General features: G+C 30.2%; 1 pseudogene; it reads left to right on the top strand.

The window, feature by feature from the left end:
• Positions 1–26,196, top strand: part of LOC111620048 — a 48,000-nt pseudogene that overhangs the window by 15,051 nt on the left and 6,753 nt on the right.

The following is a 26,196-nucleotide window of genomic DNA, read 5'->3' on the forward strand; positions in this document are numbered from 1 at the left end:
TAACATTAAAAGTGCTCAGCAAGTAAACACATAAATTAAAACACCTTAATTTGTTGCTGAGAAATATATTTTAAACACAAACGTTTTCAACCTGATTAACAGGCCATCCTCAGGTCTAAAAAATGAAAATCTGTTCCATTTTCATTTTTTAGACCTGAGGATGGCCTGTTAATCAGGTTGAAAACGTTTGTGTTTAAAATATATTTCTCAGCAACAAATTAAGGTGTTTTAATTTATGTGTTTACTTGCTGAGCACTTTTAATGTTATTAAATTTTATATGAAGCATTATTCTATATATTAAATATTTTAAATTAACTTATAATTATGATGGGTTGATAATAATAATAAGTTTAGAGCACACAAAAAGTTAGGAGTTGAATGTTGAAATTTCGTACACAGTTAGTTTACTGTACATCATTAAAATGTATTGTACACTAAGAAGGGATGTTTTGAAATCCCCCTCCAGAGGAGAGAGAGAGTTAATGTTTGTTCTTATTTTTTTGCCTGGATAATGCCAGACTTACCTGCTGGTGTATAATAATTCAAGACATTTAAAAACATATATTTTAACAAATAAAAGTCAAATAAAAAACTTGAGCAAAAATGGGTTACTTCAGTAATGGAAAAGGGATAAACTTTCAAACCTGCAGAACTAATATAAAAACAAATGCTTTCATTATCTTAAACCAGGGGTCGCCAAACTTTTTTTAACCGTCGACCCCCAATCACTTTCCAAAGCCTCACATTGACCCCCACCATAAAGTTTTATTACAAGTGTATGTGTATGAGCGAAAAAAAAAGACGTTGTGGTCTCTGTCTAAGAAAAAAAGAAAAAAAAAAAGGTTGTGATCCCTTAGCCGCATCGACCCCTCAATCGACCCCCTGGCCGCATTGACCCCTGGGGGTCGATATCAACCACTTTGGTGACCCCTGTCTTAAACAATCATTTTCAGGATTTAAATTTTGCTAAAAAGAGAAAAAATATTTAAAAACAAACACTTGAAAACTTTTAAATAAATTCTATTGGTTTAAAGTTTATTTCTATTCATTTAAAAATAAAATGTATTGGTATATATTAAAATTAATCAAATTTCTTAGTTCAAATAGAATAATTTCTACAAATAAACTATGTAGAGTTCAGTACTTTAAATAAGTTCATTAACCAATAAATAGATTTAAACAATAAATACAAGTAGAAAGTAATTAATACATTATTGCTATGTTCATTTTTATTGAAAAATTTATAGTGGAATGATTTTTTTTCTTGAGTGTAATAAAACTGGATAAACTATTAACTAAATTCATGTGTTAAAATTCCAGCATAGCAAATCATTTTTGCAACTAACTAACATTTTCAGTCATCTTGAAAGACTTTCATCAGATTACTCCAATTAGGTTACTTTAATTGGGTAACCTTGTGAAGTTCTTAAAATTTCTGTTTTCAGTTTTAAAATTTAAAATTTCTAAATTTAAAAAATATTTTTTATTTTAAATTAATAGGCAGAAAGAAAAGCTGTTAACAAATATTATCCTCCGGAATGGAGACCAGAGAAAGGAGGCATCAACAAATTTCAAGGAACTCATGCCTTGCGAGAAAGAGCTAGAAAATTACACATGGGAATTCTTATCATTAGGTAACATTGATGACTTTATAATTATTAAAAGTTTTAGTTTAATAATTAATGATAATTTGTAATATTAATTTAGATATATTTAATGATGATGATAAATATTTCACTATAAACAAAACAAATAGACATGTTTTAATTTTATCATGTATGTATAAATAAAATTTTTCACATTTATTTATAATTTTATTCAAATTTTTGAAAAGATTATTCTCAGTTATTAATATAGATGATTAAAGAACACAAGGACAGCATCTGGAAGACTAACTCTTTTACCTTATTAGCAGCTTATGTAGGGTTACCAAATAACCAGATGTGAAAGTAGGACAATTCCTGTAGGAAAAAGTCAAAAAGTAGGACACATAGGAGGACACAAAAATTTTTGTAAAAAAAAAAAAAGTATTTTTTATTGAATCTTTACAAATACAAATGCCAATGAAACACATACTTAATTGTTTGTTTTAATTAAGGTTGCTGCATGAAATCGTATTTTTCTGATGTGCTGACTCTGTTTAGCAGTTGTTTGTTTCTTAAGATTTCATCATAAAATTCTAAACAATTACGATTGTTAAAGTTGAATTTCACCATAACCGGACTTTTTACCGTTTCACTTGCCATTCTGTTTTGTTCATCTGTCCACTGAGATTCCACCAGACTAAATACTCTTTCAGTGGTGGCATTGTGTGCAGGAATTGAAAAAAATGTATTGGCAAAATTTTAAGCAATTCAGAATGTAATTCTAGATTGTCTATTTCCTAAAAAAACCAAGCCATTTTTCACTTACTGACTTTTCATTTAAATGATTTTCCAAAGAACTATACTAATTTACATACTTTGAATTGTTGACTACAATATTCCTTTCATTTAGATATTCAGTACTTTCCATAGCATCCTCCCAGACAGAGATTTTTATGACATCCAATTAAAAACTTTGATTGGCAAAAATTGAACAGTCCAATGATTTAAGTATTCCAGTCTAGTTTTATACATAATCAAGCAATTTCTTTTTACATTTTGGAATTTTTTTTCCAATTCTGCATTTTTCTTTAGAATTTTATTCACTGTCAATGGGAGAAAATTTGTTTCTAACCTAACTTTTAAAATATCAGAAACTTCTTCCAAAATAGACATTGTTTCTATAATACAATTAGATTCTTTTTCCATTTTTAAAAGACTTTGGTGAAAACTGTAGGACAATGAATGTGCAAACATAAGATATGCTTCATTTAATGAGTTTTCAAAGAATGATTTAAGCATAACTGAAGGCTTCTCAATAGATAAAAAATAACTTTTTAATGACTCATACATTTCTATTACTCATGCAATTACTGGATATAAGGATAACCAACAGGTCTTGGAATGACTAAGAATTTGCTTATATTCAACTTCAACAAAAGAACAAATTTCTTTTAACTTTTCAACCCAGACAGTATAAATAGAGAAGTGTTTAGAAATCTTTACAAGAATGCTCTCAATATCAATGGGTAAAGAATCTACAGCATGTTGAATACAATTATTTACAATATGCACTGTACATCTGTTACCTTCTAAATGCATAATATCTTGTCTTAGCAATGAAACACATTATTTTTTCCAACATGTCCACATGACCCAAAATTTGTGTTGCAGTTGTCTTCCCCAAAAGCAACACATTTTTGTGAACAATTAATTTTTCTCAGTGTATTTGTTAACAAGTCCTTGATGATAGCTGCTTTTTTGTTTGAGACTGATGTCACCTGGACAAGTTTATGTTCAATTCCAATAGTTTTGTGATTAAAATAATGAATTACAGTAGAGCATTGTTTATCCGAATCAATTGGGGACTGAGGTTGTTCGGATAACCGATTATGTACGAAAAAATATATTAACCTATCCCATGTTGAAATTTTTCTCTGTTGCATGTTGCTTCACATTGAATTTTCGTCAATGTTAAGCCTAACGTAAATTTTTATAATAATAATTGTGGCTATTGTATCGTTACAAATTATTGTATCGAAATTATTAATGTATCAAAAAATATTGAAAAATATAAAAACTAGTGATGTAACGAATATTCAGTATTCAGCTTATTTTTCGCTATTCAGCCGAATACCGAATATTTAATCACTATTAGGCCGAATACCGAATACCTAAAAACAGGAGTAAGAAATAACAAAAACACAGTAAATTAATCATTTTGGTATTTAGATTTAATGTTATCAGGATAGTGTTGTTTGTTTATATTTATTTATAACTTATAACATGCACAAAATAAAAAAGAACATAATGTTAGTCACTTGTATTCACAATTTATAATTACCAAGATCAGCACATATACACACCTATTCGTTCAAGAATCATCACACATCTGAAAGTCTGACCCTGCCTATCCTTTTTTTTAAGTGCTCGTCTTTGCTCTTCCCTTTCTCTTTCCTCTATCGCTCTAGTCCACGTATGCTTATGCATACATCATAATACGACCTCACGATACTTTCGATTCGTCACTTTTCCATCATAGATTTCCTATTTTACAATTACGTGACTCATAGCCAGGTGATAACGGAGAAAAGAGACAGATAGGATGTCGGTATAAGTCACAGTTATGATTTCACAGATTTGAAACAGCTTGGTAGCCCAAACAACCCCAGGCTTTCACCCATACATGCTAAGTGACTTTCTTACAAGCATTTAGCTTTTCGAAGTATATGACAACAATTGTTTGGCATTCACGGCTGCGAATTTCGCGCCAATAAGCTGCCTCAACTTGTTCGAGGCAGCTTATTGAGTTGATAACATAATCAACTTGTTTGACTATGTTATCAACTCAATTTCATATTTATTTTCACATTTTCGCTTTGGTGGTCCTTCTCTGTTCTTCCATTATTTACACGTGTAGGTCATTTCATTGTTATCCATATTTGATATCATCATTTATCACATACTGCCATGACACTCTTGTCTGAACTGTCAAGAATTAACGTGATTGGCGAAGCGTAGTGTCAGTGGGCCAGTAGAGAGCAGGGTCCTTGCCATAATGCGGTTTGCGTGCCAATTTTCATACGTGCTTTAATCAGGCTGAATATTCGGCTATTTGGCCATTTGGCCATGCTCCTGGTCGAATATTCGGCTATTCGGCCTGAGGCCGAATATACTATTCGTTGCAACACTAATAAAAACAAAAAAAAAATTATACTTTAGAAGTTAATCTAGTATCAAAAACATTTGATTCTGCACAACACACAGTCCTCAGAAAAACACCACACAAAAGTGCTAGTGCTGCCAGCTAAAACACACACACCAACAAAAAAATATTGGAGTAGCCCAAGATATAGCCAAATGTTGCAACGCCACAGCACTAGCGGAAATTTAAATTTGCCAACTGGAACGCTTTCAGTTAACCAACATTTCGGTTGACCAGCTTTCGGATAAATGACGCTCTATTGTATAACTGGAAATTTCTTTGCATTTTTGTGATTGCTACCATCAGTTGCAATTCCTATGAATGGAAAATTTTCTAACTCTTCTAACGTATTTTCTAATGAATAGGGTGCCAAAACACCTTTAATCAAAGCTTCTGTCTTGGTTCTGGCAGAGGAAATTTGGGTTGCTACCATCAAGTCATTGAAAATTTTGGAATTCAATTTATTTATGCAATCTACAGATTTAAAGTTGAAATGATGTATGGCTGTATGGTAAGCTAATGTTAATTCAGTAGCAGCTATTAAGAAGATTGCTCTCCTCTAATTTGGAATTGTGTGGTGCAATAAATTTCTCAATCTGAACATTACTTCCAGTCGATGTAATATTTTTCTTATGACGATCTGTTTTTATATGTTGCTCTAATGATGTCTTCTTTTTATAAACAATATTCAGAGTGTAGTTACAAATTGGACAAAATGCTTCATTTTTTTTTAGTAGCTTTAAAGATTTTAAAACTTTTTTGAAGTGTTTCATTAAATTTACATTTTTGCTTACTACTCATTCTGATTCTAAGACAATAAATATTTTGAATTAAAGTTTTAACAAGTGACAGGAATAAAAAAATTAAATTTTAGCTTACTTCTGCACTTCACTTGCAGCTGAACATGTCATTTTACAGTGGAATCTGAGGCCACTGAGCCGTACCTCTTGAGGAGAAAGTCAGTTAAGTCGGTCACCGATTACATCAATAAGTAGTGTCGTCGTCATGCCGGAGGAATGATACCAGACTACGAAGGAGTTCTACGGTCATTGTCATGCATTCATTTTACAGAAATATATACAAGGGTTACAGTTACATAACTGTGAAAAAAATGTTCGGAGCACGCAGTAGGAGAAAGTCTGAACAGAAATATGTCTATGTGGACAGGTGGATGTGCGAGACTATATTCACCCATCTACCTTACAAGTGACACGTGGATCACCTACAAAAGTAGGACATTTGCTATTTCTGTTCAAAGAAGAGAGGACAAAGGACTGAAGGTCAAATTGTAGGACATGTCCTCCCAAAGTAGGACATTTGGTAATCCTAGCTTATGTGATGTTTGACCTGGAGTCAGTCTCAGTAGACTGGGATCAGACTAAAATAATCCAAAAAGTGCAAAGTAAAAACATAATAAGATACACAGAAGTGTGGCAAATATACAAAACATCTTTGAGAGGGCAAACAGCAAATTATAAAGACAGTGATGCAATATCCAGTGTGTGAAAGGCTTTAATAGATGTGAACTAAAATGTTAAGATAATATCTTAACACTCAGATGTTAAATTTGAATTGGCATTCCATTTAGTATTCTAAAGGAAGAAGAACATTAAAGATGTTAAAAAATGTTATAATTAGTAAACTTTTTTGGCTGTTTCAAGGTTATTTTTGTGTGAATTTGTGTAAATATTGAACCAAGTGCTATAAATAATTTGTTTTGTAAATAAACAAGTTTATTTCAATAACTTAAACCTTGGATTTCATTAGTTTGGAATACATAGCTAAAATATAATATGCAGATCTTTCAACTGCTTGACAACACATTACAATGAAGTTTATTCATAAAGGATTTTTGGAAAATTTCTGCAATTTCTGATAGTTTTTTTTTAAGTCTTACATCTAGCACAGGGCTTCTTAAACTATGGGGTGTGACCCCATTTGGGGTCGCGAGAATTTAATGCAAAATATTGAAAATAATTTGTGAGAGTTTGAAAATGGCACGCTTTGTGTCATAGGTTTCGTGAGTTGCTCTTTGTGTTACTTCTGGTGCAACGAGACAATGATTTAGCAACACTGATTGTAGTGTGAACTAGTGTAGTGTTGTCATTTTCAGTGTATTCAGTTGTCTCTGTTCCATTGTAAAACAAGAGTGAACTGTGGTAGTAGTACACCATTATTGTTTTTGCAAATTTGTATATATCTTTATTTTATATTTTTTGAGNTTCTTAATATTTTTTTATAATTTAATTTTAAAATATCTACTTATATATTTTTCTTTTCTAGTTTGATTATAGAGAGCAGTGAATTGATCCAGAATTCGAAAAGCGCCTCTATCGGTAAAAATACTCGTTAAAGTACAGATTAAGAAAATCGTAAAAGGCTGTCAGGCGAAGTTGAAGTTAAAATATTTGTAAATAATTAACTTGAAGAGATTTTAATCGAGAAGATTTAAAATGGTACATTACTAAGATTTTACGTTATAATTAACAAAATTCATTTAACAGTATGCTATCAATATTATAAATATTAAAAAAAACAAAATTTTCACTTTGTTATCAAACACTTCAGCTATGAAATTTACATTGATATAATTTATTTAATAAATTCTATATAAATAATAAATATCTATTACAAGTTCTTGTCTATGATTATATAATCATAGACAAGAACTTGGAAGGATGATCTAGTAACTGTAGTTAATCAGCTTAATTAATTCACCTATAACAATAGTGACATTTAAATAACACAAACATTTGCGTTATTTAAATGCCACCATTGTTAAGGTGCATTAATTAAGTCAAGAATGTGGAGTATTCAGAACCATACTTATGAAGTATCTACCTGACTTTTTGATTCTTAAAATTAGTTCAGGAACCATAATATCCTTTTTATATAAAAGGCAATTCTTTACTTAAAATTTCCATCTTTAAAAGATGTTAAGTTTTCAAATATTGATAAATTTTTTCTGCCTACTTTTTTTAATTAGAGAAAACAATAATAATAATAAACTATACAACACATCACTTCTGGTTGCAAGCTCTTGGCACAGACAGATTATTTACATAGACATAATCAAGTAGTAAATATAATACATCGAGTGCTTGCAAACAAAAACAAATTACAGTAGAACGTCGTTTATCCGAAGGTCGGTTATCCAAAACGTCGGTTATCCGAAGGAATTCCAGTCGACAAATTTTAATTTTCGCCAGTGCTGTGGCGCTGTATCTTTGGCTATGTCTTCGGCTACTCAAATATTTTATGTTTTTGATACTAAATTAACTTCTGAAGTATATTTTTTTATTGTTTTTATATTTTTCAATATATTTATTTTGTTTGTACAAAATAAAAAAATAATTTTTAACGATACAATAGTCTTCGTTAGGCTTAATATTGATGAAAATTCAACGCGAAGCGACACGCAACGGAGAAAAATTTCAACACGGGATAAATTAATATATTTTTCCGTACATAATTGGTTATCCAAAAAAGAAGTTATCCGAACAACCCCAGTCCCCAATTGATTTGGATAAACGACGCTCTACTGTATTAAACATTCTTGAACTGTATTACAAGTATATTCCACAGACAGTATTGGAAAACAACATGCACAAAATGTACTACAACAGAGCCATAATCACAGATAAAACAATTTACCACAACAGACCAGACATCACACTCATTGACAAACACAATAAAATCACATACATTATAGACATAGCCATTCCAAACACTCACAATGTACAAAACACATGCACTGAAAAAATGAGCAAGTACACAGAACTTGCCCAGGAAATAAAGCATCTGTGGAGGATGGATAGGGTGCTTATTGTACCTGTCATTCTCTCCTGTACAGGTGTGATACCACACACACTACACAAAAGCCTGAGAACATTACAATTGAGTAGAAATACATACATCACACTACAGAAGGCCACTATATTGAATACATGCCACATTGTTAGGAAATTCCTGAATACAGACACTGACACACTTATTTAATTTTTGTTTTTGGTTGCTATGCCTTGACTCTGGTCTGGCATAGTACACAGACACCAGTGTGAACTGAGTAACCCACTAAACCCAACATAATAATAATAATAATAATAATAATGAAATTTTAATCCAAAGACTGAAGTGGACTTGGATATTTGATGTGCATTTTGTGCTTCTTCAACCAAAACTCAAAGTACAGTACATTTCAAATAGTCAAATGAAAGAAAAATGTAGTTGTGTGCAACTTTCAATGTACAGGACTATAAAAAAAGAATGTTGTGGTTTTGATTTTAACCAATTTTAAGAAACAATAATTTGAAATAGTCAAGAATTTTTGTTAAATTTCTCATAATTTAAGTAATATGAATTTTAAAAAATGATTGTAGCTAATTTTAAATAACTTTAATACAAAAGAACTCTTTTAGGAAAAGCAAGAATAAGTAAAATAATGTTATTGTGTCATATCTGATTTTGGTGTTATGTTTACTTTTACTTGGGAACATGTTACTGACATTTTGAGATATTAAATCGTTTAATATCCCAAAATGTCTTGTTCATTTATTATAGAATGAATTTTTCAAAACCTTGCTCAAAGTTTGCAAAATTTTCATCTACAAATATTTTAAAATTAAATTTTATATAATTTTAAACACAAACGTTTTCAACCTGATTAACAGGCCATCCTCAGGTCTAAAAAATGAAAATCTGTTCCATTTTCATTTTTTAGACCTGAGGATGGCCTGTTAATCAGGTTGAAAACGTTTGTNAATTTACATTTTTGCTTACTACTCATTCTGATTCTAAGACAATAAATATTTTGAATTAAAGTTTTAACAAGTGACAGGAATAAAAAAATTAAATTTTAGCTTACTTCTGCACTTCACTTGCAGCTGAACATGTCATTTTACAGTGGAATCTGAGGCCACTGAGCCGTACCTCTTGAGGAGAAAGTCAGTTAAGTCGGTCACCGATTACATCAATAAGTAGTGTCGTCGTCATGCCGGAGGAATGATACCAGACTACGAAGGAGTTCTACGGTCATTGTCATGCATTCATTTTACAGAAATATATACAAGGGTTACAGTTACATAACTGTGAAAAAAATGTTCGGAGCACGCAGTAGGAGAAAGTCTGAACAGAAATATGTCTATGTGGACAGGTGGATGTGCGAGACTATATTCACCCATCTACCTTACAAGTGACACGTGGATCACCTACAAAAGTAGGACATTTGCTATTTCTGTTCAAAGAAGAGAGGACAAAGGACTGAAGGTCAAATTGTAGGACATGTCCTCCCAAAGTAGGACATTTGGTAATCCTAGCTTATGTGATGTTTGACCTGGAGTCAGTCTCAGTAGACTGGGATCAGACTAAAATAATCCAAAAAGTGCAAAGTAAAAACATAATAAGATACACAGAAGTGTGGCAAATATACAAAACATCTTTGAGAGGGCAAACAGCAAATTATAAAGACAGTGATGCAATATCCAGTGTGTGAAAGGCTTTAATAGATGTGAACTAAAATGTTAAGATAATATCTTAACACTCAGATGTTAAATTTGAATTGGCATTCCATTTAGTATTCTAAAGGAAGAAGAACATTAAAGATGTTAAAAAATGTTATAATTAGTAAACTTTTTTGGCTGTTTCAAGGTTATTTTTGTGTGAATTTGTGTAAATATTGAACCAAGTGCTATAAATAATTTGTTTTGTAAATAAACAAGTTTATTTCAATAACTTAAACCTTGGATTTCATTAGTTTGGAATACATAGCTAAAATATAATATGCAGATCTTTCAACTGCTTGACAACACATTACAATGAAGTTTATTCATAAAGGATTTTTGGAAAATTTCTGCAATTTCTGATAGTTTTTTTTTAAGTCTTACATCTAGCACAGGGCTTCTTAAACTATGGGGTGTGACCCCATTTGGGGTCGCGAGAATTTAATGCAAAATATTGAAAATAATTTGTGAGAGTTTGAAAATGGCACGCTTTGTGTCATAGGTTTCGTGAGTTGCTCTTTGTGTTACTTCTGGTGCAACGAGACAATGATTTAGCAACACTGATTGTAGTGTGAACTAGTGTAGTGTTGTCATTTTCAGTGTATTCAGTTGTCTCTGTTCCATTGTAAAACAAGAGTGAACTGTGGTAGTAGTACACCATTATTGTTTTTGCAAATTTGTATATATCTTTATTTTATATATATATATATATATATATATATATTGGGGGGGTGCGAAAAAATCACAATCATAAATGGGGTCGTGAATAAAATAAGTTTAAGAAGCCCTGATCTAGCATATAAATGGCAAGTCACCTCTAGTGGTTCACATTAATATCTGTTAAAAATGGCAAGAGCTAAGACGTTACTGGAACCAATCAGGAAAATTATTATCCAGTAGTACAGGTAGCCCTTTATTTATGCCGCAGTTCCGTTCCTACAAAAGCCAGCACAAATCGAATCAGCGTAAAATGAACCCATATTTACAGTGAGATATAGGGTTAGGTTCTACATAAGTGAAAAATAAGCAAATAATTTTGTTTATTAATGCAATATAATACAAAATACATATATTATAAATTTAATTTTTAAAAATGTATTTTATGATAAAATAAAATGAAATGTTTTTATTAAAAAATCTTTAGAAAAACAAATTATATTTCAAAGTTTTGGATCTCTTACATTTTTCGGAAAAAAGTTTCCGATCGTAACTGTTTAGATTTTTGTTTTCTTTCATTCATAATTTCGGAATATGATTGAATGGATGCGATAATGCTCCTTTTTACATTTGCACTTCGCTCCCAATCATTATCTAACTGACAAAGTTCATCCGTCAAACTTTCCATAGTTGAAAGGATACACTAAAGCGAAATAGAGCTACAGACAATTGGAGATGCTGATTGGCTGGCCACTGTAGTGTATATATAAGGTCAGTTTGGGCAGAAAAATTAAAGTTGGTTTCATCTCACTAAAGAGAGTTAGATATTGTCTGGCCAACAAGAAGTAGGTTTTGTCTCACTAACGATAATTTGTGATCACCAGAAGTGCTACTGCGTCATAAGGTGTTTTCCTGAACGAACTGATATGGGATACGAACTATTTGCATTCATTAGCACTCTGGATTCAGATGACATTTATTGGACTATTAAGTTTAATAACTTGACTCGTAGGAATCTAAACATTTAGTATTTTAATATTAATTTAATGCAAATGTATACATACCCAATAATGTTAAACAGAAAAAATAAATATATTCAAAAAAATCTTTGTTTTAATGAATGTACAATGTCGTGGCTCAGTAAATACGTGAACACTGAATTGAAAATCAGTCTGGCATAGGGAAAATCGAGGAATTACATCGCAAAATGGCGAATTGCGCAGTGGCATTATTGTGAATCAGTGTAAATTGAGCCGGCGTAAACTGAGGGCTACCTGTATAAAGAAGGAGTCTCTCAAAGTAGCATTATGCAGGATGTGCTGATATCTGTCTACAGTCCAAGAATCATAAAATATTTTCGAGAATGGGGGAAACATTTGTCCAGTAAAAGCTTTAGGAAGAAAACTTCCTCTCAGTTCTAGACAACTAAACATGGTCCTTTTGACACTATATTTCCCAAAACAAGCAAGTTCTCGCAGAAGATTTGACAAAGTTGGCAAGGAAATACTTTAATATCTCATTATCTGAAAGTGTAATGATATCAAATGACAGTGTAATGATATCAAATGATGCAATTACAAGCTGTCCAAGGGAAAAAAACCTTTCATAAATGAATCATGCAAGTGCAATCATGCAAGTTTAGCTGGATCAGACTGCATAAATTTGTATCTTCCATGTCTCAATGCCTTCCAACTCTTATGAAGCAAAAGATGATGCTATTCAATGATGATCACAAAATCTTAACACATTGCAACATGTTTCTTTGAAATTTGTTCAAAAGCTCTGCAGATTATGAATTACATATTTTAATAACAAAATATTTTCCTGAAATCTGAGCTTCTGATTTGTTTGTGTGATTTCTTTTCTTATAATAAATTACTTTTAACTACAAAAATAAACATCTGTGCATTGAACTAGGAATTATTTTTTTATTGGTGAATAAAATTCATTGCAAGCTGGGTTGTAATTATAAATTTGTTTACTTAAATTTTGATTGAAAAAAATTGAATTTAGAAATATACATTCTATGAAGTTTGGGTTTTAAAAATTAAGAGATGATTTACAGGTATGCCTGTAAATTTATATATTTTTATTTTTTAAATAGCATAAAGAAAATTACAGTGAAACCTCAATCTATTGTTTTTGGCAGGACTTGGGAAAAATGACTGATGCAGGAAAATTTATGATATCAATGTTTTTATTGTTTATCTTGTATGTAACATATATTTTCCAGTGATACTAAATAATATGACACTTGTGCACAGATGTGTATTTATTCTACACTTTAAAAAAATTGTTAAGGCGACTGTAATTTATAATATTTTCTTTTGTTAGGAAAACCTAATGTATTGACATATTGGAAGCAGCTGATCAGAAAAATTTGATATTGTGTGAAAAGGCAATTACTAATGTGGTAAACAACAATAATTTAATGTGTGCATTTACCATTATTAATAAATCCAAAGACATCTATGTTGGAATAGAAGTTTGTGTAGAAAAGCACATTTGTAATTTTTCCTGTAACCAGTTCAAAATACATTTTTGTATGTCACAATCTTCATTTCAAGTATGTAATATGCATATAATTTATGTTGGCAGCCATCTTAACTTCTGTTTTCAGCACTCTGAACCTCACTCCAGTAGTGCTGCAGTGGCTAACTAAAAGCAGAAATAGCTTAACTGTCTTTTAACAAAGCAGCTTTAAGTAGTTTTACTAGAAAATTCACCCAATATGTGTAATAAAATAATATACATTTAATTGCTGCAGAAATAGTTGCAAACATTATCCAGGAGAAGACAATAATCTGTCTTTTTTGATATGATTACAATATTATAATACAGTACTGTATTTTATCATATTAGATAAATACAGTATATTAAGAGGGACTATTTGAAGAAATGGTTTAATTTCGTACACAAATGTTAGGGTTTAACTTTTAAATATGATGTGCTTTAATTTAGCACCCTCTATTGTGGATAGAATGATTGATGCAGGATAACATTTTTCTTTCAGTTAAAATACAGAATGAACATTGCAGGAAAATGAATGATGTAGGAATGAATTAGCATTAAAATTAGCACAATATATATATGGGGTCCTTATTTGGAATCAGGAAAAAAGATAGATGTGGGAATGATAGATTGATGTTTCACTGTATTATGCATATGGGTTTTTTAATGATAATATCAACATAATAAGATATAAAGTAACATTTTTAATTATTTCTATAATAATTTTTGAAGACAGCTGAATGGCTGAGATGGTAAAGACATCAACCTGCTTCTGTGGGAACTTAGGTTAAGTTTGGCTTAGAATCTCAGGAAACTTTCATGGGCAATCTGTCATGGATGTGTTGGATCTATTTCTCACCATATGGATGAATTCATAATGGCATGGGCTGGAAGAAGAGATGGAGAAATATTTTTAAAAATTATAATAATAATCATTTATGAAGTTCAAATTTTGTAAAGTTTTATTAATCAAATAAAACTTTACAAAATTTGAACTTCGTAAAGACTGATTAATAAAATTTACATAATCAATGTAAATTTTATTAATCAGTCTTTTGTGTAATATTCCAACACAGTTTTATTTTATTTTTTTGATATCATTGCTAATTTTTTTTTTTTAATTTTTATCATGTAGGCACTAAGAGGACTTTTTAAGATCATGGGTTTGGCCTGGCCCAAATGGGGTAGTTAGATGGTGAGAAATAGGGCTTAACATATTGAAGACAGACTGCAAAATGGATTATGGTTTTACATATCAAAATTTCTTATAGTAGTCATTTGAAATCAAAGTTATATGTTAATTAAATAGAAAAAAATAAAATAGTAAAAATGTTAGAAAATGAATTACTATACAACAAAAATATAAAAATATGGCTTTTTCAATAATGAAAATGTTTGTATTTAGCATAATTTTTTTGTTTGTAATTGTTGAAGACCAAAAATAAATATAATATACTGTTTGATTACAAAAGCTATAAAGTATTAAATGGTTTCTGTTATTTTGCAGGTTTGAAATGCCTTACAATATTTGGTGTGAAGGTTGCCAAAATCATATTGGAATGGGTGTCAGATATAATGCTGAAAAATCAAAAGTTGGAATGTATTATTCAACACCAATATACAAATTTAGAATGAAATGTCATCTTTGTGATAATCATTTTGAAATACAAACAGATCCAAAAGTAAGTACCATATTTAAATTTGATGTAAGTATAATTTCACAGTTTAGAGAATTTTTTTGAACATATGAAATTACAAAAAATATTTTATTTCTTAATTACAATGTTTTAAATTGAAATAACTCAAAACAATTTAATTTGTAAAGCATTATAGTGAAGCATATCAAAAACTAATTTTATAATGTTTTGTAAGTAAATCATAAATAATTGAATATGGACTATGAAAAATTAATTGTATTTCATAAATTATTTNACCTGTATTCATTTGTTTCTTCAGTGTAAGAAAAGTCTTCAATGCTATATTAAAAATAAAATAATCAGTCCATTTCATCTAGTTTCATTCATGTGTAAAGATTGTTCATTTAAAAATTTGAAATTCATAAAAATATAATAAAAGCTGACTTACACAGCATAAAAATCATTCAATTTCAAAATGTTCTCATGCTTATAAGACCTTATCTTTTCTGAGAACATTATCGATAAAAATTATCATAATCTAAATACAGTATACTAAATAAACAGTATGCTTTTTATAAACACATCTCTCTTCACAAACCTTTAGACAAAAGAATTTTCTCTCAGTGTATTAAAAAATTTAAGTCATAGTTGAATGTACTGTACATCTATCCAAATTCAAAATGTTAAAATATAAAAATAAATCATCTATCACTGAAAATGATTAAAATAAAATATGCTTTTAATTAATATTTTATTAAGTCATCATGAACTCAAAAATGATCATTACAAAAAAAAAATATGTAGGTCTAACATATTCATTTTAGATGTTTTTCAGCACCAATTCTCTTCAGTTATTTTTCACCGTTACAGATCTCTGATTCTATTGTTTGCAATGTAATGAAAACAGGAGTTCACTGTCTCATTATTAATAACAATAGTTCTGAAGCATGACAATCTATTCTGTAGCTTCTAAAATATTTCCAATATTGATTATTTATAGATAATAAAGACAATATTCTTCAATAAATTTGTTTACTTTTTTGTTTATTTAAATTAAAATTAACACAATATGAATTATCAGTATTAATAATTCTCATTTTTTTTAAATCTCAATTTCTGTTATGTAATCTGTAAAAACAATTGTATTTCATAAATTATTTGAAATATGATTATTATTAGTAGTAATAGTCTATAAAATTCAACAGTAAAATACTTTAAGATTGAAAAAGCTAAAAGAAACTATTTAAGAAATTGAGAGCTGACAAAAATTTCACTGTGATCTTTTAAGACAGAAAGAGTCTGCATCATTGTGCAGATAAGCAGTTTTTTACCTCTTGGATCCTCTGTACTGTACTTCTAGCAGTTTTTTTACTGAATAGAAATTTTATATGTTTTGTACAATTTTTAGACATGTGGAATGTTAAATAATCTTGTCATAGTTAATTAAGCTAATAAATGTGACAATCAAATGATTTTACTTTCAGGAATAATTTCATCTACAATTATCTAGCCATAGGGGGCTGTCCATAAATTATGTTCACAGTTTTCCTGAAATTTTTACTCCCCCTTCCTTGTCCCAGTTTGTCAAAGTTTCCTTAACTATAATGCATGAAATTTACCTCTGCTAATTGCCTGCCAATGGTATGGGAAGAGATAGGCCCATAACAAAACTTCCACATGTCTCTGGATGGTGAACAAAGGTGCTGTTGCCACTGTTTATGATTATCTCACAGTTAGATAAATGTCTTTTCTGGTGATTTGTCTGGGTATCCAAAGACTGTCTACTGCATACATATGACTTGATGTATCTACTCACAATTGAGTCAAAATGGCCTAGATTGTCGGTGGTTGTGAAACAACTAATTTGCACTCCTCAGCCTAAAGATGCAACTTTTGTCAAACCTTGTCAGTTGTTCATAATGTTTGTGACTGGCTGGATGGCCGAGCAGTCAAGGTGGCAACCTACCACTCTGGGGAACCCAAGATTGAATCTGGACAGGTAGAAAAATCCCCAGGAATTTTTTGGGGATGGTCCATCTGGATATGTCAGTTTCTGTCCGTCACCACCCGGCTACCCATTGTGGACCTAGCCAAACCCATAATACGCTTCCCTTCTTATAAGAGGATGTCTTAGTGTTCACAAGGCAGAAAGAGTTAAAAACAAAGTTTGTGACTGCATCGTACAAGCATGCCTGATGTTTGAAGATCTTCAAACAACACTTACACTGAAAATATGAACACAGTGAACCTCTATAAGCCTTCTCATAGTATACTGGGGTAGCAATTTTAAGGAATTCTAGTGGTATTAACTGGCATAAAATTGGACCACAACTATAATCATTTACATACATGTTTGAGATGAAGCTGTAGGCTTTTTTGCAGTAATTGGCTAATCCTATCTGGGTGTGTAACTTTTTTCACTGAGGTATATACTTGACTTTTAACTTAAGAAATTAAGTGTTGCAATGAATGCTATTTGCGATACTTGTTATGGTCAGCACAACCAAAGTTGGCTGTTGGGTTAGTTCATCTTAGTGTCCTATAGGAGAGATGATAAGATGATATGTCATCTTTTTTTCTTAATTTGTAATCAAGAATTTTTAATAAATGTAAATATTTAATAGATGATAATAATGCTGATGTGATTAACTAAATTAACCACATGCACTCAGCTCCTTATCAAGATAAAAGAAGCCCAAGGGAGTATGTATTCATAAACAATTCTTTCACCCCTTAAAGATTCAAAAATGAACCATCCCAATAATCAACTATATCTATATTTTTTAACACTGGTTGTTATGTGAATTAAAATTTTTTGTTTTTTACATACATTGTAATGTATTATCACAATTTTATTTTGAATGAAGTTGTGCGTGAAATGTCAATGTTTATTTATACATTTTTTCTTCACTTTTCAGAATTTGGACTATGTCATTTTAAGTGGTGCAAGACGACAAGAAAGAAGATGGGATCCAAAAAATAATGATCAAGTTGCTCCAGAAGGTAATGACATAATATTTGTAACAAACTCATTCAGGGAACACAATTCTATATTAGAAATTTTTAGTAATGGAAGTTCTATTAACATTTTGAATGCAGTTGAATTTGAAAAATTCTAATTTTATTTAGCATTTTAAATATATTTAAAAAAAAATTTTTTTTTATATTTGTACAAAATTAATTTGATAACTATACTACTTATTTTCATACTTTTAAGTCATTTTTTAATTTACTAATATATTGTAGTTCCCCATGTGAACAAAATGGGAGAGACACAAATAAACAGCTTATATACACTTGTATTATACTTAATTATAGCTAGATATATACATAAGGTCGACCCCCCTATAACACGGTAGATACGTTCCGTTCTTTATGAAATTCGTGTTTTACGAGTCCTTAAATACATGAGTCAATCACAGCCCGACACATATGCAGTTTACGGACTGCGGCTGTTTGAAAGGTTTTCTTCCATAAAATTAATCGATTCTAGACTAATTTGACTCAACATTTCCAAAACACATATAATTTTTTGGGAATAATCCATATAAACTATGCTATAAACAAAAAATTGTAGGATTACTTACTGAGTGTGCACCATTTGACAACGCCATTGCTTAAGCTTGTTTTCGTTGCGGAGCGGCGCATCGTACGAGGGGGGCATGTGTTTCCTGATAAATTCTTTTCCTGCAAAAAATTTGCTGAATTTTGGAAACATCATTAATATAAATATAATTTTTATGGACGCTAAATAATAAATGGTTTTTAGTAGGTCCGCTGCTTGTTTAAACTCAGTAGTTTGTGCAATATCTGCTATTGGTCTAGATTCGACCAATCCTGTTGCAACATGAGTCGGCGATGACGTTTTACCGAATTATACAAGTCTCTTTTAGCGTGTTTATACGAATACGGTTGCAATTTTTTCGTCGTTATATATGAATTTGAATTATATGAACCCGTTTTATAGGGGTCTACTGTATATATACAGGGTTCCTACACATCTGAAAAGTCAGGGATTTTCATTAGTGTTCAGAAAAAGTCATGGAAAGTCAGGGAATTTGACAAAAATTGTCAAAAAGTCAGGGAATTTGTCCTTGGCTGCCTTGTTGATCACAGGGTAGATCAAGTGTAGCTGCCTGCAGGCAGCAAGAAGTAATGTGGTACAATGCAACTTATGAAAAGGCATGTTGAATATTTTCAGCACCAAAATTTTCCCAAAAATTATTGCACACAAAATAAAACCATAAATTATGAACCAATTAATAATTATTATTATATATTAATAGTTTGAAAAATTTAAATTAAATTTTACATATAAGTAAGTAGATCTACTATACAATTTGCCATGCAACACTAAACTGATAAGTTAAAGCATTCTTTTAATGCAAAATATCAAAGTATTTGCTAAGAATACACAAGTTTTTTAATAAACAATCCTTATATGTGACATATTGTATATGCTGAAATTTCAAAAAATCCTGACATAATGCAGGAAAATCATCATTTGATATATAATTCTAATGCGTTATTTAAGTAACTTGTTACATTAAGGTCAAAAGCAATAACTTTTTTCACATTGGTGTAATTTTAAAAACATTTTATTCTAATATGTCAAAAACACAGTTACAGTTTAGATAAAAAGTATATTACTAAAATAAAAATTAATATTTAATTTTTATTATTTAAAATTTTTGTTAAAAAGCAATATATGATTAAATCTATAAGCCTTCTCATAGTATACTGGGGTAGCAATTTTAAGGAATTCTAGTGGTATTAACTGGCATAAAATTGGACCACAACTGTAATCATTTACATACATGTTTGAGATGAAGCTGTAGGCTTTTTTGCAGTAATTGGCTAATCCTATCTGGGTGTGTAACTTTTTTCACTGAGGTATATACTTGACTTTTAACTTAAGAAATTAAGTGTTGCAATGAATGCTATTTGCGATACTTGTTATGGTCAGCACAACCAAAGTTGGCTGTTGGGTTAGTTCATCTTAGTGTCCTATAGGAGAGATGATAAGATGATATGTCATNCCTTTATTTATAGAGTACTTGAAAAGTTTAGTTTTGGTTTTGGTTTGATTTGATTAAACCAAATGTGAAAAGATTTCATTTTGTATAATAGAGTTTTAAGTTTTACATAGTATTTTAGAACATTCCTTAGTATTTTATATTAAAATTATTTCTTTTATTGATAAATCTAAAATTTAGGTTTCTACTATATTTGTCATGTTGTCATTATATGTTTTACATGTTTAAAGAGTGGAATTTCTCGTTTTGTACTATGCCTCAAGTTCATTTCATATGCATTAAGCATAACTCTATATCAGAAAATTTATAAAGAAATAGAAATTGAAAAACAAGCTTTGTTGATAGATGTATTGAGTTATTATCAATATCTTCAATAAATGAATGAGAAAAGATATCACTGAGTAAATAGAACTGATGTAACAAAACAAAATCCATCACTTTTTGTGCAATGTTGTGTATGTCATTCAATGCATTTATGTGCATCAAAGGCTTGTTCATTTTTGCCAAATCAGTTAGAAGAGTTAGCTTGAAATATTCATTCATATCTTTCAAACAGTCCAAAGTGTTTGGCTAAGTTTAAGGAGTTTCAAGTCTTTACTAATACAGATCCATGCAAAATTTTGCACATTAGTTGTACTATAGTCTATTTATCATAAGTTGGCACCTATTGTAAACAAACTAAGACATACCTCCCTTTGTTTATTGGTTTAAATCCACCTCCATCAATTAAAAATCGCATTGCATCTCATTCTTTCACAAAAAATACTTCTTCGTTGTTTATAAAATCATTAATGAAATACTAGTCACTTAGAAATGATTATAAATGTAATTATTTCATATTTGTTAAGTTGTTATTTTAATGAATATTTGCACATTCTGAATCATTAGAAATAAACTTTTTCCGGTCATGCGCACAACAATGTTTTGTGCGCATTCATTATAATAACTATCATTATTTCAAACTGTGTGTTTGAATTACAAAAATGGAAAACTTGAATGTAAATATGATTAAACATTGGTGAGGAAAATTGCTGAGGTGCTTGGATAAACAAATAGGATTAAATTTGTTTAATTCTTTAACTGAAACGAATCCAGAAGTCTGTGTGAAGGATATAGTGAAAATGGTAGCAAAGACAGCAGGGATATCAGAACAGAGCATTTACAGAATTTGTAAAGAATATTTTACTAATGGTAAAGTAATAACTCCTTCAAAAACCCGTAAGCATACTCAACTTGTTGACAAATATGATGAATTCACAAAATTTGCCATTAGAGGTAAAGTACACAATTTTTATTTTTTAAATGAATTACCTACTGTAGATAAAGTATTACAGGCTGTTAATGAGGATCCAGATTTACCAGACTTTACTCGATCTATAATATATAATTTGTTAAAATTACTTAATTTTAAATATACGAACCAAAACAGAAATAGTAGATTAATTGAAAGAGACGATATCATTTTATGGCGAAGACAATATCTACAAAAAATAAGAGAAATGCATTCTTTAGGCTGTAAGATTTACTATTTGGACGAAACAGATTAATGTGTGCCATACCAAGAATAAAGTATGGAAGGACTGTTCAATTATGTCATATTGCAAATGTTTGGATGATCTACTGGATTGAAAAATCCTTTTGGAAAGGGAAAATGAATAGTTCTTGTTCATATAGGCAGCAATACAGGTTTTCTTAATGGTGGTCTATATGAATTTGAATCAAAGTCAACAAAAGATTACCACGAAGAAATGGATAGCAATAATTTTAAAAAAATGGTTTGAAAAAATATTATAAAAATTAGAAAGTAATGCTTTTGTTGTCATGGACAATAATGCTCCATATAACTCAGTTAAAATTGAGAAGATTCCAAATTGTATTTGGAAAAAAGCTGACATAATTTCTTGGAAAAAATAGGGTTCGTCATAAAGGCAAAATGTTGAAAATAGAACTTTTGGATATTGTTAAAAAATAAAACATAAATTTGATAAATATATTGTTGACAAAATGGTCAAAGAAATAGGTATCAATCTGTTATGTTTACCTTCATATCATTGTGATTTAAATCCTATTGAATTGATATGGGTAGATATGAAAGGTTACATTGCACATCACAACACAACATTCAAACTGTTGGATGTGCGAATTTTAATGAATAAAGCTATTGAACAAATAACTGAAGAACAATGGAGAAAATGTATCAAACATATAGAAAAAGAAGAACAACGAATGTGGGAACTTGATGAGATTTCGGAAACTGTTGTAGAAAAACTGATTATTCACTCTAACACAAGTAGTGACAAAAGCGATATAAATGATTACTTTGAACAACTATCTTCTGATACAGATGATTAATAAAGTAAGTTTACACTAAAAATTTTTACTCCCCCTTCCTTGTCCCAGTTTGTCAAAGTTTCCTTAACTATAATGCATGAAATTAATGATGCAATTACAAGCTGTCCAAGGGAAAAAAACCTTTCATAAATGAATCATGCAAGTGCAATCATGCAAGTTTAGCTGGATCAGACTGCATAAATTTGTATCTTCCATGTCTCAATGCCTTCCAACTCTTATGAAGCAAAAGATGATGCTATTCAATGATGATCACAAAATCTTAACACATTGCAACATGTTTCTTTGAAATTTGTTCAAAAGCTCTGCNGTTTTCCTTTAGAGGTAGAGGTTTGCATATGATTTTAAGGAAAAATTTTTGTGTTTTGTTTTATATCTATTTAATAAAATAGTTGTGTAGATAAAAATTCTGAAGTATGTTCAGCTGCAAAATTATAAATATGTTTTCTGTAAGTCTCAAAAAATGCACCCTGTATATTATTATCTTGAGACAATGAAATAACTTAATTGGATCTCATTATTTTGGAAAAAGGTATAGACGAAAGTTGTAGGGGGGTACTCAATTGGTGATCTCAGATGTGACCATGACCTGATCTTCAAGGTCATTTGAAGGTCAAGTTTGTTTTTTCAATGGGAACACATATTTTTGACCCTGGCAATGGAAAGAGTGGGAAATTTCACAACCGGATATACCTTTGATCTAATTGTCTAGGTCAAAGGTCAAGATTATTTTAAGGTTTAAATTGTAAGCTTTTTCTAATGGGAAACCATACTTTTTATTACTGGAATGGCAGAGAGGTACCTTTCGACACCCTACAACTTTTGTCTATACCTTTTTCCAAAATAATGAGATCCAATTAAGTTATTTCATTGCCTCAAGATAAAAAATGTATATTTAATAATAATTTTTGACAAACTAGATTTAATTAATTAAACAATGGAACTAATTTAAACGGCTACGTAAAAATGTTAAAGTAGGCTATAATAACTTTTCTAAGTACAGTATTATCTCGGTAATTTTTAAATTGTGATAACTCTGACCTACTTTAACACGTGCAGAGAAAGGGGCTTAACTGGTCAACACGTGTTGAGCCACTTCCGATTGTGATTTGATCAATGAAAAGCTCCGGTAGATTAATATGTCAAAATCTTTATTTACAGTAGGTGCCAAGTTACGATAAATAGTCTATAGATGGTTGTTGCTTGAAGTGGTGAAGAGAATATTGGATCGTGAATATTGGAAAGTGGTGAAGTAAAGTAGTACTTCAAGCTCAGAGCTTTAGAATACACAAACTAAGGCATTTAACTGAGATCACTGTTAAAGTTGTCCTTGGTTACTTTGCCAAGAAAAAAGTAATTAAGAATCAGGATCTGATCAAGATCAATATTAGTAAATCATCAGTTTATCTTCATCTAAATTATATTTATCATGGAGCCAAAGTAGAAACTATTTATATTGAAAATGTCTTCAAAATAACTGATAAACAGCTTAATGAATTCCGATTTGCAACATTAAATTTTTATGTGAAACTGATCAAAGAGATATTAGACCAGTTCTTAACACATAATATATTCACAAATCTACAGCTGCTTGAAGCAGTCCTGCAGATGTCAATGAAGGAAAACCTTGCTTAATTATTCCCCTTGCTCTGATATTTCCTAACATTATACCAGAAGTTTTTGAAAATTTAAGCAAAGAGTAGAGAGAAATTACACTACAAGATATAGCTTGGTTTACTGAAACAGAGCTTGAAAATTTCTGATTTGCAATTTCAAAAGAAAAATGTGGAGATGAATACAGATATCCTTTATTGTCAAAAGTGATATTCAGCCTTTTTTCACTGCCTCATTCTTCTGCTTGTGCCAAAAGCATATTCTCTCTATTAAATAGTATAAAGATGAAGAATCGTTCTATGATGAAAACTGACACTATACATGCACTTTTATACTCTAAAAGTTTACCCAAAGAAACCAATTGCACAAAAGGGACCCACCTCAAAGTTTAATTAAAATGATGAAGGAGAAAAACTTATAAGAAAGAAAATGACCAGGAAGCAACATTCTAGAATGTAAATACATAGAAAATTTTTTTTATTATCAATGTTTTCTTAGCCCTTCTTTTTACATTTTTAATAATGTGGTACTTTTTGATTCTGAAACGTAGCACTTTTAATAAAAACCTTCTGGCATGCCTGTCTGACACTAGTCCAAGTGTAGTGCTGAAATTTAGTGAGGCCATTGAGTCTTTCCAAGTCATGAAAACCCTCCTGTTTGTTTATGCTGAAAACCTTTCAGCATAAACAAACAGGCTGTAGTGTTCATGACATTACTAATATCAAGCAGTTGTTGTATTCAATAAACAGAAAAGCAACATCAAAAAATCAAGATAAACAATGAAAAAATTTTTAAAGAATCAAAGTCAAGTGAAGTCCTAATGATCATATGTAATTTCTCTCTTTTTGTGCTTACAATATTTATAGTTTCTGTCAGCTTTGTCACACACATGTCCATTATGTTATACAATCTTGTAACCTATGTGTTTCTAAGGAATAGAAATTTCAAGAGACTGAATCATTTTAAGTACAAGTGTTTCTTATATGAAGGGGGTTAAATAGCAGATATTTTCCTGTGTGGTTGGGAAATCCGTTGTTCACAATATAACAAATCCTCAGAACAATAGATGATTTTTGGCCCAAGCAATCTATTAAAATGATATTATACTGTATTTTTAATAAATTATTAAAAATACAGTATAATCTCATTTTAAGTATAATTAATTATACTTAAAATGGTTCTTATTATTATAATTCTTTTTTCTTTTTTCCTGGAAATTTCTTTGTAAAAGTGGGAAGTATTCTAAATTTAGAATGATGTTATAAGCCAATTGTTTTTGCTATAAATTTGATTGATTGACAATTGATTTTGAATATATAATACTTGTTGGAAATTAAAATGTATTTGGTAATCATAAAAAAACATTCATTTAGGAAAAGAAAAAGGAATTGAAGGCTGCAGAAGAAATCGATAAGTCACTCCAAACTAAATATTCCCTTGACATTCCATTAGTACCAGAGAACAAAGATGACGTTCGGCTTGCAGTCTTATTAAAACTTATGCCTACAGAAAGTAAGTATTAACTGTTTTCAGAGAACATAAAACAAAACTGTAGAAGATATATTTTTGCATTTTCTGCATTTTATATTATACTGCCATGAATATTTTATATTGTTATAATATATGATTTTTGTTTGCATTTATGTGTAATTAATGTGATTAAATTTATTTATGATGATGGTACATGTTTAATTATTTAATTTAAAAAGATTTAATTACATAGTGAGAAATTATTTATTGTGACATCATCACAATGCTTGGTTGCAAATCTTTTAATTTAAAATAAAATAAAATTACATGACACAATTACAGTAGAACCTCGATTATCCGCCCTCCCCCCCCCCGATCAACCGACCCCTCGGTTAACCGACCATCCTAGTCGGCAAATTTCAAATGTCCGCTAGTGATGTGGCACTACAATATTTGGCTATGTCTTGGCTACTTTAATATTATTTTTACGTGTTTTAGCTGGCAACACTCATTCGACCATGAAAGGGAGCCAGTATTTAAACGAAGCTTAATTTTCTAATTTTTAACGATACAATAGCGACGATTATTATTTTAAAAAATTTTTGTTAGGCTTAACATCGATGAAAATTCAACGC

This window comes from Centruroides sculpturatus, unplaced genomic scaffold, assembly GCF_000671375.1.
Source record: "Centruroides sculpturatus isolate CEXI.00-Female unplaced genomic scaffold, Cexi_2.0 scaffold12, whole genome shotgun sequence".
NCBI lineage: Eukaryota > Metazoa > Arthropoda > Arachnida > Scorpiones > Buthidae > Centruroides > Centruroides sculpturatus.